Source organism: Podarcis pityusensis (genome assembly GCF_964106645.2).
Source record: "Podarcis pityusensis genome assembly, chromosome: 5".
Taxonomy (NCBI): Eukaryota; Metazoa; Chordata; class Lepidosauria; order Squamata; family Lacertidae; genus Podarcis; species Podarcis pityusensis.
The window spans coordinates 47634313-47647770 of record NC_138032.1 but is presented as its reverse complement, the minus strand read 5'-3'; positions in this window follow the sequence as shown (position 1 = coordinate 47647770).

The following is a 13458-nucleotide window of genomic DNA, read 5'->3' as shown; positions in this document are numbered from 1 at the left end:
TTAAGCACCACATACGTCGTGTGGAGTTCCTATGCACTATCTTTTGGCAACATCCTTTGGGTGGCTTCCAATTAACATGCACAGGATTTGGTTGCATGTCCCATGTACTTAATATGTGCTGTAAAATTCATGGCACATTGTTTGTGCAATTACTCCTGACATTTCTAAAGAGAAGACTGACACACTATTGCCTCATGCTAAGAAGCTGGGTAGGGATGCGGCTGGCGCTGTGGGTTAAACCATAGAGCCTAGGACTCGGTGATCAGAAGGTCAGAGGTTCGAATCCCCGCGACGGGGTGAGCTCCCGTTGCTCGGTCCCCGCTCCTACCAACCTAGCAGTTTGAAAGCACGTCAAAAGTGCAAGTAGATAAATAGGTACCGCTCTGGCAGGAAGGTAAATGGCGTTTCCATGCGCTGCTCTGGTTCGCCAGAAGCGGCTTAGTCATTCTGGGCCACATGACCCGGAAGCTGTATGCCGGCTCCCTCGGCCAATAAAACGAGATGAGCGTCGCAACCCCAGAGTCGGCCACGACTGGACCTAATGGTCAGGGGTCCCTTTACCTTTACCTAATAAGCTGGGTAACTATTTGTACACATCACAGAAAGCTAGACAGATCTGCATCATTCTTTTTCTTATAAAAAAGTAATCAGAACATGATTTGTGCTATCAGTTTAATAGATTGCTAATAGATTTGCCTCAGCAAAATAACTTGATATGTCTCCACACAGCTGTAGACTAGAGAACATATATGCCCAACAAATCACTCTAATTTGTTCAATATCAATAAAAATTACCGCAGTGTTTCCTGGTACAAGTTCCTTCCCTCCCACCACCAAAAAAGTCAAGAGCATTATGCCCTCACTTTACTCCTAAATTTTCTGTTCTCTTTTAAAGCCATTTCAGCGTCAAGAGATAGGGAAACCTGCCAGATTGCAATGTTGTAAAATGTGTTCTTCGTGCAAGTGATCTCAAGAACTTTCCGAGAATGATACATGTTGTGGCTAATGGCTATATGTTCCTAAGAAACATCAGGTTGCTAAAAAACTATCAGATAATAGCTCCAGGCTTTCCCAATTTGCTGCATTATCTATTAGCCAGATCAAGATTCAGCTTCTCAACTCAAGTAAGTAGTTGTAGATAAGGTCTCTTCTCTCCCGCTTCCTCATCCTTGCGTAATGGCTTTATAGCTTCCCAACAACTCTGTATGATTACTTTCTAAGGCTTTAAGATTAACTCTTCATATCACAAAACATTTCAGATTTAGCCCAAAACATGGACGGTGTGCAGATGACTATAAACAGGGTCAATCAGTATATGCAGTAATTACCACTCGATGGAAAACAGACCAAAATGTTCTCATTGGCTACTCTTCAAGTATGATTCTCTGTATTCTAAGGCTCCTTCAACCATCTTTTACTGAGCAAGAAAAATAATCTGCTATCTTGTTTGAAACTTGTAAGGAGTGGGGAATCGGTGGTCCACCATAAATTGCTGAACTACAGCTACCATCAGCCCTAGCAAGCATTGCCAATGGCCAGGGATGATGTGAGTTGTATTTCAGCAACATCTGGAAAGCCAAATGTTCCCCACACCTGTTATAAGTAGTTTCTAACTAAGCGACAATTTGAATAGTTCTTACTCGGTTACCATAAAAGAAATGAAAGTACCGTAAGTCTCCTATTGTGTGGTCCTGAACATGCCTATTTAGAAGTAAACCTCCCTGAGGGACGTGGGCGGCGCTGTGGTCTAAACCACAGAGCCTAGGGCTGGCCGATCAGAAGGTCAGCAGTTTGAATCCCCGCGACGGGGTGAGCTCCCGTTGTTCAGTCCTTGCTCCTGCCAACCTAGCAGTTCGAAAGCACGTCAAAGTGCAAGTAGATAAATAGGTACCGCTCCGGTGGGAAGGTAAATGGCGTTTCCGTGCACTGCTCTGGTTCACCAGAAGCGGCTTAGTCATGCTGGCCACATCACCTGGAAGCTGTCTGCGGACAAATGCTGGCTCCCTCAGCCTATAGTGTGAGATGAGTGTGCAACCCTAGAGTCGTCCGCAATTGGAACTAATAGTCAGGGGTACCTTTACCTTTACCTCTACCTCCCTGAGTTCAATATACTCTAGAAAGATTGCAACCATCATTTTCCCATCACAGCAGAAATGAAACCAGGCTCACATTCTTGGGATTAAAACGCCAGGATTACAAAAATAATCAAGCAAACATCTTCCTCTTATGTAGTACTAATATTGTCCCAATAGTATTACAGCTCATATCATGCCAGAAAACCTAGTTCTCATTTCCTGCTAGTTCCCTCGGGGCAAGAAAGAACATCCTGTTCTTCTAATAGCATGAGCCAAGCAACAACTATTTTTTAGGGGAGAGGGGGAAGGAATCAAATCAATTTGAAAGTATATGAAAAGACAAGACAATGCTAATCCTGGATTCAGATTACATAAATGTAATAAGAGCAAAACAGATCTTTTCGAATCCATTATTTATAAACTCCAGCCTCACAGAAGCTTAGCAGGGAGTTCATATCAGTTCAACAGTGAAAATATCCAGGTGTTATCATATGAGCGATAGTTTATGATGCAGAAGGAAGGAAACACCCAAAGTTTAGGGTGTGTTTTATGCAGTCCTTCACCCAGGGACCCATTTTTGTCTTTTTGGAGAGGGAGTACATTACAACTTTAAGTGGGTTGAAGGAGGTGATAACAAATACTGTTCCAATGTGAAAGGCTGCAGGCTGGATAGTCAAATTCATGCTATTTCAGTGACTTCACAGGGGAAGTGTTAAAGTTCAATTTAAACACTTTTGTTTTCTCTATGTTTGCAAAGAAAAGGGTGAATTCTTTGGAGGCTACATATGTCTCTCTTACACACAATATGATTCTTTAAGGGTACTTCCAGTCATGAGTTTATTGAGGGAAACACGCTGCTCAGGCATGCAAGTTTTTCACAGTGTATTCACAATGTTGGCAGCATAAAAATGACAACCTTGTATTTCCCCACACCACATTTAATTTGGATTTACCCATTCCACGGACAATCCAATAAGTTTTTATTAAAAAACCTGTTGCCATGTATGAGAAGAATTCTAGCTAAATGGTCTGTTAGCAATTTTATGCACCATCTGGAAGCACCCTAAAAAGATGGACTAAATCACTCTTAATTTTTGCCAGCTACGTACTGGGAGGGTGGAAATAAACTCTTCAAGGAATAAGTCATGTGGAGCCTCTGGCCAGTTCTGGCCTCACCATAATTTGAGGGTGGAGGTGATTAGCTATTCCAGGTTGGGAAAATGCTCTTCCAGGAGTTTGCAACAAGGTAAGTAGCATGGTTTGGTGGCGAGGGGTTCACGGCACCCGTGTAAATATGTGAGTAATGTTGGATAGAAAATGGAAGAGAAGTTTTAAATAATTTACTATTTGAGCCATTATGAGATTTCCATTCAGATTACATAAGCATGAAATTCAAAAAGCATTTCTAGTATCATTTGTAAACATGCCCTGGAATACAGCCCTAAGCTGCTTCCTTGGGAACTCAGCACATTGAAAGCACTGGTGTATACTTCTACATATTAAGTTTAGGTGGCAGACTGCAAAATGAAGTTCTAGATTATTCTAAACATAAATTCCAAATTGGCAAATATTTAGATTATCTTTCTCCTTAAATATGCTTAAGTATTTGCACACAATCTGCTAATCTAAGTATATTTATAAATATACATGTAGACAATTACTGAGAGAATAATTCTCTGTCTACATATTGTATTTATAAAGAAATACCATTTTTGTTTATCTTGCTGGATTTCATTTCAGTCAATAAGGCTTGTCTTCCAAGAAGAAATTACCTCACGCCCTACTATAAAGCAACACTTGCTGTGGATTTTTTGCCTCTGTAACATAGGAGGCATGGTGTACTTCCATGTTGAGTTGAGTTGGATTTTCTGGGTGCTTTCAGGTGAGCGGTTTATTGAGCATTCATCCTGATGTGTTTGCAGGGAGATTAGATGATGTGGGCTGCCTAATGAGCCTAGTCACTCTGGTGTTTTGTTTTGTTTTGCAGGAAGGCTAGATAGCCTTGCATCAGAGCAAGTGTTACCCTACACTTTCCAGTGCATTTGCCTATCAGTTTCATAACTGCAGAAAGACCAATATCTTGAGGGAGTGGATTTGTTTCACAAGACCTCCCAATCAACTATAACTGTGCAGTGGCATAGCGTGGGGGGTTCGGGGGGGCCGGCCGCACCGGGCGCAACATCTGGGGGGGGCGCTCGCACTCGCAGCTCTCTGCCCCTACCTGGCTCACTCACTCTCTCTCACTGCAGTGCTGGCTGTGCGAATCCGATCCGAGCCGCTGGGTCACTGCCCACCGTGGAGGGGGTGGGTGCCAGGCGTGCGGTGCGGAGAGAGAGCGAGGGACTATCTGGGGGAGGGACAGTGCAGCGGCCGCCCAGCGCAGCGCTGAGCGCGGGAGAGAACCACACCAGACCAGCCCAGGCAGCAGCAAGAAGAAGCTGGCAGCGGCGGCAGGTTAGGGGTTAAGGGGCGCAAATTACTTGCCTTGCCCCGGGTGCTGACAACCCACGCTACGCCGCTGTAACTGTGCAACCTTAATTTGCTGGCACATGATTGAATCCCACCCCAAAATAGCAACAGCCTACAAGAGTCCTATTATTATTATTATTATTATTATTATTAATGACTACCGATTATTGTTAGCAACAAACCTTCGACTCTTGATTCATCAAATCATTTGAATACAGTGTAAAAGTTACTCTTTATGTAATCATAAACCTTGGTGAGGCAGGCATGGGTCCCTTCTCTGTAAAACTGACCAGTATGAGGAGGAAAAACATTTAACTGCACAGATTACTAACGGACATACCCACTGCCACTGTGAACCTGGTTATATGAATCCTGAGCACCTTGTCTACCAAGCTGGGATTCTCTTATCTTCCATTACTTTGGTTATTTCTTTGCAGAATCTAGTCACATTCTTGGCTTTCACCACAATCTCCATCAACGGGTCTTAGAGATCAGTTTTGCTTTATTTGTTCCATGATTTCTTTTTCTGTTCATCCCATGAGTTCTAGTCAGGGGTCCAAGGGGTAGTATTTTTGTCCCATCGCTTTATCCAGGAAAACTTGTGGAATCAGCAGTTTCAGACCTAGAGATCCAGGCTTGCTGTGTTTTCTAATGCTGCAATCCATGTTTACCTGGAAGCAAGCCCCACTGAAGTAAATGGGTCTTACTTCTCATTAGATATTATAGGATTGCATCACAACTTTCAGTTTAATGTCATCCCTTGCTAATTAAAACTATATTGCTTTTCTCTACTGATTGATCTACAGACTGAACCCATTAAAGCTTGCAGAATGTGTTTATAGTTAGCACACAGTATGACATATTTCTTCCAACAGGATCCATAGAGCTCCTTTCAATACCAATATCATCTTTCCAGTTTCAAAAGTTACCACATTTCAGACGAATGAGGAACATTACACATTTTCCTTAAAGGGTTTACATCACCTGATATCTGCCTAGTCTCTGCTTTCTTTTCTCTCTTGATAAAAAATCCCACCTCATTTCCTCCTCCCATTCCTGTTACTGCTCTCTTTTGATTACTACTTCTTTTAACACTTCTCTTTCCAGCCGGCTAGATGTACTGTCACAAGCCATCTGTGGTATTCATTTCAGTCAGGTCTAGCCTTCTGTTGCATTGCCTTGGCAACAAGATTTTGCAGTGAGGCAGCAGCTTTGAAGTTCTCCAGGTTTATAACAATATGCACCCAGCATGTTTTACTCACTAACACATCAGGTTGCCATGACAACTGTTCACAATATAACCTCACCTCCCTTGCTGCAGCATTTAGCAGTTAGTACTGAGATGATCTCAGTCTGCAGACTGTCAATTCTGAGTTCATTAGTCTTTTCTAAATGAGACCAATTGCAAAGTTCCCAAAGAATCAGGAAGGAGCTAAACATATAATGTGGTCATCAGTTCAGCAGATAGAAAAGTAATGTTCATAGAAGAGGAATGAAGAGTGGAAGGAGAGAGCAAATATTTCAAAGTCTAACTGGGTATTCATATGACAGAATGTGGATTGGTTTCTTTAGCTTTAGCTTTACCTTCCTGGCATGTTTTAAAGGGCAATCCTTAAGCCCCATTGTGTCCAAACAGGCTTCCTCTTAAATAAGTCTGTATAGGGTTGAGGCTTAAGTTTCCTTTTAGGGAACACTCTTGGGGCATTTTAAGAGTCATGAAATATTGGATTTACACCAATGGATATTCATTAGATTATGGCTGCAATGGTAACTTTAATATGTTATTTTAAATATGGGAATTGTGCTTATTTATTCAGATTGATCAATCTGGAACGTGAAGATGCTGATTTATGGGAATACTCCAATTGCCTTTCAGACAGATATAACTGTGGTCCAATCTGTCCAACCATGAGACCCACTTCAATTTAAAAACAACCAAGCAGCTTTCTTCTCTTTCTCCATCTTTCTCCTACTTTCCTTCTTACGCAGATTAGCCAAGATTTACACAGCAACAACAGACACACAAGTCTCCAACAGCATCCACATTAGATCTGATATGTGAAGGATCCTGCTTTGCTTTGTAGCTTTAGCCCTGATAATGGTCTAATCCCCCTTGTGCCTTTGAACCCATAGCTGCATCTAGCTGGCAAATCCTCCCAGGCTGACTTACCACTAGCTTTCAATCTTTTTTTATTATATGAAACTCTATTGACTTCTCTGCCTTGAAACTGCCCTTCATGTCTACTATGCAATCCTCACGAATTCCAATGAATTATGGGAATGTTCTAGGAGAACTTGTCCATCATCCCTGATCATCTATTTGAGGAGTTCTGAAAAACTTCAAAGAAGCCTCTGGATTCCCTAGAACCCAGAAAGCCATGGCTCAGAGGATAGAACAGGTGTAAACAATGTGGTATCGTCCAGATGTTGTTGCACTCCCAACTCCCATCAGCCATAGGAAACATTGCTGATACATTGTCAAGGACGCTGGGAGCTGTAGTCCAGTGGCATTTGGAGAGCATCACATTGGCTATCCCTGGTATAGAGGATATACAGAAGTGGAACCTGAAACCAAATGTTGATATGTGGAATTCTCTTGGTCATAGTTTCAGCCAGCTGCAGACTTTTCTCAATTCCACCTCCACCAGTTTTCTGTCCCTGCTCCAGAGACATTAGTATTCTATGGTCATTGAGGCTGTTCAGTCTTCTCTCAGCTGTTTTGAGAGGTGGGGTGCTTTTATTTGCCCGATTAGAAATGTTTTCTACTGCTGCAAACCTTAGGTTTCCCCTCTTGTGCACTGGTGGTACTGTTCTGGTTGCATAATAGTTGGCACTCACCCTACCTAGAACACCTCCAATAGAAGAAATGATGGCTAAGGTTCAAACTGGCACATGCGCAATTCCATACATGCATTGGAGGTTTGGGGAAGTACTTATTCCCTGGCAGTGGCCAACAGCAGAAGCACTACCCTACCTGTGGCCCCAATTTTGCTGTATAAACCTGAGCACACACCTCTCCCTTTCACTAGGAAATAATAGCTCATGTATGGCTCTAGTCTTCTGCATCACAGCCTGGACAACAAAGAAGCTTCTTAAGCTCCTCTCTCTCTCTCTCTCTCTCTCTCTCTCTCTCTCTCTCTCCTTTCATGGTCTTCCTGTGGTTTTATTCACTTGAGTTGTATAAAATAATGCTTTCACTACTTTTCATAATGGCTAATCCTTATACTTATTTTCCATCTCGATGACCACAGTCAGACTTTTCTTCTAGGGAACATAATTCAAAGGCCAAAACGTTGAACAATGGGGAAGTTTGTTTCAAAATGTAAGGCACTAGCAGAAAGACAGGATGCAGCATGTTTCAAGTGCAGCTTGTGCTTGCAAACAGGAACAGGAAAGAAGCTACAGTTTTTCCTTCTTACTGAAGTAACTTATCATCATCCCCAAGGCAGGAAACATCCACAGCAATGGGAGAATTTAATGTTGGTTTATAAGGACAGATTTCCATGTCAGGCGTATTGCCTATAGGAGCAGAAGTATAGGAGCAGTACTTCTAACATCATGAGCCACAATGTATCTACAGTCGTACCTTGTTTTGCGGCTGGGATCCGTTCCAGGGCCCTGGCCTCTAGCCAAAAAGGATGCAGGGCAAAGTGCCATGTCTGTGCACATGCGCATGTGCGAGCAGCAAACCTGGAAGTAACCTGTTCCGGTACTTCCGGGTTTGCAGCAGACATTCATCAGAATGGACACTAGACAAGGTGGACGTTAGCGGAGGTATTACTGTACTTGCTATAGATGTGAATGTGCCATTGAATTGAATAAAGCTGAATTCTTTATAAATATAAAAGAAATGGAGAAAATTAATGGAGAAAAATCTTAGTACACTGACTTGAAATGTATGAGAAAGCCAGTAGGACTTACATTTAAGTAAACATGTTAGTACTTAGTAGATGGGATTCCCTTAATGTGTATAAAAGTTTACACCCTAAACTTGAGTGTACCAATTGGCTCCATATGATTAAAATTATAGGTGATGGGTCATCTCTATCTGCAATGGCCATCAAGCACACACACGTGCGTAAATTTCTCACCTTCAGATGTTCTCATTTACTTCTGCTTATTCTTTCCATGTGAATCCTCACAGGAGATGGACTACAGACTAGTTTTGATCTCACATTTTCCTGCTGTAGAAGAATATCCATGGAAGACTGCAAAACCATATGGGCTATGAAAGAAAGTGCCATGAATAGAACTTGGAAATCATGACACACAAAGCAGTGTCACATAATGGCAGTGTGACAGAGACAGGCCAAAAGAATCAGGTGCTTTCGGGAAATATTGAAAACAAACCAGCACAGTGACAGTACTTTTGTCATGAGAAATGCTAAAGAGCTATACTTAAAAAGTACATACACCTAAGGATCACACTTTCTGAAATAAGTGAACCAAAGCATAGGCAGCTTTCAATATTCACACTTCACCCAAACTTGTTGTTGTTTAGTCGTTTAGTCGTGTCCGACTCTTCCTGACCCCATGGACTAGAGCACGCCAGGCACTCCTGTCTTCCACTGCCTCCCGCAGTTTGGTCACACTCATGTTTGTAGCATCATAACTTCTATATGCCTGTTGTCTTTGTCCATGGGGTTTTCTTGGCAGGGATACTGGAGTGGCTTGCCGGTTCCTGCTCCAGGTGGATCACGTTTGGTCTAAACTCTCCACTATGACCTGTCTATCTTGGGTGGCCCTGCACGGCATAGCTCATAGCTTCTCTGAGTTATTCAAGCCCCTTCACCACGGCAAGGCAGTGATCCATGAAGGGGATCCATGAAGGGGATCACCAAAACTAGCATGTGCAAACATGCATATGCTGCGGTAAAGTGTGCATTGAAATTCATATATTAGTGACAATAACACAAAAATGCATTATATTATGGAGAAAAATATTTCCAAACTTAAAACCCTTACCGTAGAGGTATGATGATCTGAGGATGTCAGGATCTGAGGATGTTTGAACCTATTGTCTATTTTAGCTTTCTACAAAGTGCATGGTTAGCATTAATGACGTGTTGAACAGCTGTTTAGCTTTCAGTGCTAATCCGCTGTTCACATCTGTCAGAACTAACAAGTTAATTGGCCTTGAAAGCTCTAAACAGGCTATCATTAACAATATTGCAGGCCTGCCGTTCTGCAAAATGACATTCTCTCTAGCTGGGCCCTTGATAGTGCGTGCTAATGCAATATGAACAAATGTATCAGGAATATAAATCATATCCATGTACTCAAGCCAGGTGGTTTGAACCACTTTCTTACCTGGTTAGAAAGTGGCCAAGGGGAACGTTGGTGGACAAAGCTTGGATTTGGGTAGAGTGCTGATGCTGCTTTTGGACTTGCAGCCCTTCCTGCCTGAATGCTCGCTTCCGCATCCTCATAATACCTTTCCTGCCTCTAAATGTGCTACTGAACAGATTGTCCTGGCTCCCACTCTTGAAAACAGCACTCAGGCTCTCTGCTTGAGGAAACCCAAAAGCTTTATTCACGAGATCAGCAAATGAACTAAGCATTAGCCCAGAGTACAAGATTTGTAAGTCTACAACAGAGTTCCAAGATACATGATGAAGAAGCAGCTAAGACAATGTCCCAGTACCTGACATGCACCTCCCACTCCACTTTTAAAAGAGCAGGGCAGGACCAGCCTTCATGATGGTGAGAAGTGAGAAGACAGTGCTTATAAGTGTGTACTTCTAGGGGTGGCAGCAGTCAGATCTTTCCCTGGTAGCAGGACCTGAGTCTATTCCCTCTGATTCTGCCAGCCCTGCTGGTTCATCAGCCACCCCCTTCGATTCCTCTCTGATGTGAAGCCTTATTCATTCTTGCTGAGAACCAAGGGCTCAGTATCATATAGTTATGGATCCTTTATCCTCTACTTTGAAAACAATCTTGAATGAGTTTACATACAGAATGGCTTTTGAACTTTGACAGTTCCTCACAAACCCACAGTGGTGTGATAAGACCATGACAAGCACATACCTAGCAAGAGATCAGGGATCTTCCTCGATAATAAACCATCTTAAGCTCCATTTTGCTCTTACTCCGAATCATTTACATTTTCCACGTTCTTTCCCTTTCCCACTCCTTTGTGTGAACAGTTGCAAAAACAAAACAAAATCCACAGTAGGTCAACCCAATGGGAGTGTGTGTGGGGATCTTAACCTCAAAACATACAATTTCGATTCACAAGACCTGATTTTGCTTTGTATTTTGAACAGACGAAAATCCGCCTGTGTGCTACAATCTTATCCCAGAGGTTTTGTTTTGAGGGCTGGGGTTCAGAGCTCTAAGTATCCTGATATGGAGACATAGAACATAAGCAGGTTCTGCAACTCCTTTCAACAGAATATACATACATACGTACATGCATTCCACTGTGGCAAGGTTCAATTTGCAGTTGGCAAAAGTCCACAATCAGTTTCCAAAGACGTGTTGATAAGCAACCACATAGAGCAAGGAATTGCCTGTTTTTATTCACACAGTGTGCATTTTAAAAAGAGCTTGCAGGGCAGAATGGAGTGGTGGCACAATGGGACAAGGAGAAGGGTGTGTGTGATTCAGGTGATCAAATTCCATCACTTGCTCAGTGGGAGCATCTGCTTTCTATGTGGAGGGTTCCTGCATCTCCAGGAAAGGCTGGGAAACCTGGAAAAGCCTCTGACCGTCAGTAGAGTCAATGCTGAGCTGACGGACCAATGGCCTGACTCACTGCAAGGCAGCTCCCCATGGTCCATACTTCTGAACAAGTCACACTGCTTTTTCTTTTTTTTTTAAGGTGGCTCGGTGCTATGTTTTGTGTGTCATGCACAAAAAGGAACTGAAGGCTAGTAAAATTGCCCGGCCTCTTTGAATGCAGCTCGAGCATGGTCACCTAGCAGTCTGGATAGAGGGCTCGAGTGTTTCCTTGAAAAACAATATAAAGCAACCAGATGCTGCCCCCCATGGGAAATAATGCTTCCAAGGCTTATCTGGAATGAGAAGAAAAGGAGTTGATCTAACTCCCTTTTTTTTTTTTAACAGAAGCCTATTTAAAAAGAGGACTGGAGATACTGAATATATCATTATTTCATTAGACATCCAAGTTTATGGATGGATGAAGGCAGAAACAACTTGGAAGAATATAAGGTTTCTCTTTAATATAGGCTGTGCAGAGGAAAGAAAAGTAGGAAGAAATCTTGAAATTATTAATGGCCTAGCAAACAGTTCCCTCCCCCACACCGCCCATTAACTTATTGTTTGGTTTCATGCATTGCATAGTAAAATCTCTTCCTTTGCAGTTTGGAACAAATGGAAAGAAACAGGAAGGTTATCTTGAAACCTTTCCCTTTTAACTTTGTATCTGTAATGGTACTCTGTAGTGAAAAAGGTTAGGGTATTGGGCTCATTTAACTTATAGGAACATGGTAAGTTTATAATATATGAAAACATAATCTAGGGCATGCCTATTGTTTCTTAATAAAAGGTTGTTTTAAAATAGGAAGAAAATATTTGGATGTGCGATATCTTCAAGCTTGATCATATTGTAAGGTTGCTAGGCAACCAGGGGAAAAAATAACACCAGAAAATACAAGTGCTGCCTGGGATTTTCATCTTTTTTACTCTTTTTCTGTAGAAATGAGGAACAAGCCTTTCCCCATCTCTCTTTACCCTGGCCATTAAAAAAGAAAGAAAGATATATATCGCAAGTGAACAATTTTTGTTCTAGGCTGTTTCCCCAGACCCACCCCAAACTGCTCTGCCCCACGTCGTGGACCTATAGAGAGAGCAGCAGCAAAGTATCTCCACTTCTCAGTGCCAAATTGGCACCCCTTTCTTATGCATCTATAGCAGGAATGGTGAACCTGTGACTTTCTGGGTGCTGTAGAACTCCAACTGCCATCAGCCCCAGTCAGAATGGGCAAAAGTCAGGACTGAGGAGTGATAGTCCAGGAACACCTGGAGGCCACAGTGTCCCCACTGCTGATCTACAGAAATCAAATAAGGTGAACAGCTCACTCTCTGATATTGAACATGCACTACCTAAAAGGAAATGATTTTATATATTTAATATTTAGGGTGTGTGTGTTATTCGATCAGTTGGGAAGAAGCACATGAACAGCAGATAGTTTGAAAAGTAAATGAGGGATAAAAATATTTCATCCTTTAATAGTTCAGTAGTTGTGGGGTGAAAACCCATAATAAGGTTCCAAGGCATACAGATAAATCATAGGCCAAGAATAAGACTGTTATTGTACCCACATCCTGGCAGTCACAGGCATCTGATTGGCCACTGTGAGAGCCGAATACCATACGAGATAGGCCTTCGGTCTAACCCAGCAGGCCTCTTATGTTCTTGAATATGTCTCATTCACATGAATGTGCTTCCAAACAGAATTGTGTTTTGTGTAAGCTGGGAATATTACCCTTCACAATGGTTCGCTCTAGCAGCAAGCAATGGGATTTGTTGGTGTTGGGTTGTTGTGAAACAGGTAAGACAAGACTCTGGAAATTCATGACATGATCACATTTCAGAAGGAGTGTTATTGTTCAGTGCATAAACAGAGCTGGGTAGGGTACTTAAGGGGCCTGCCATACCCCCCTCCCAAGCTTCACAAATGGTAATTTGCTGTGATGAATAAGCTCCAAACCTAACCAGTTAACACACCACTGACTAAATTGTCTCCTCCCTGCAAATTGTCACATAAGTGTGCTCTCACATTTCACTTTCTGCAGTAGAAAATATTTTTTCCATGAAAAATAAGTTGACAGGCATTGGGCAGCTGACAGTCTTTCAGTCTAATTCTCCTCAAAGGGAAGTTGTGAGGATAATGTGAGGTAATGTACTCATGCTGCTTTGAGCTCCTTAGGTGGAAATAAATAAAGCTAC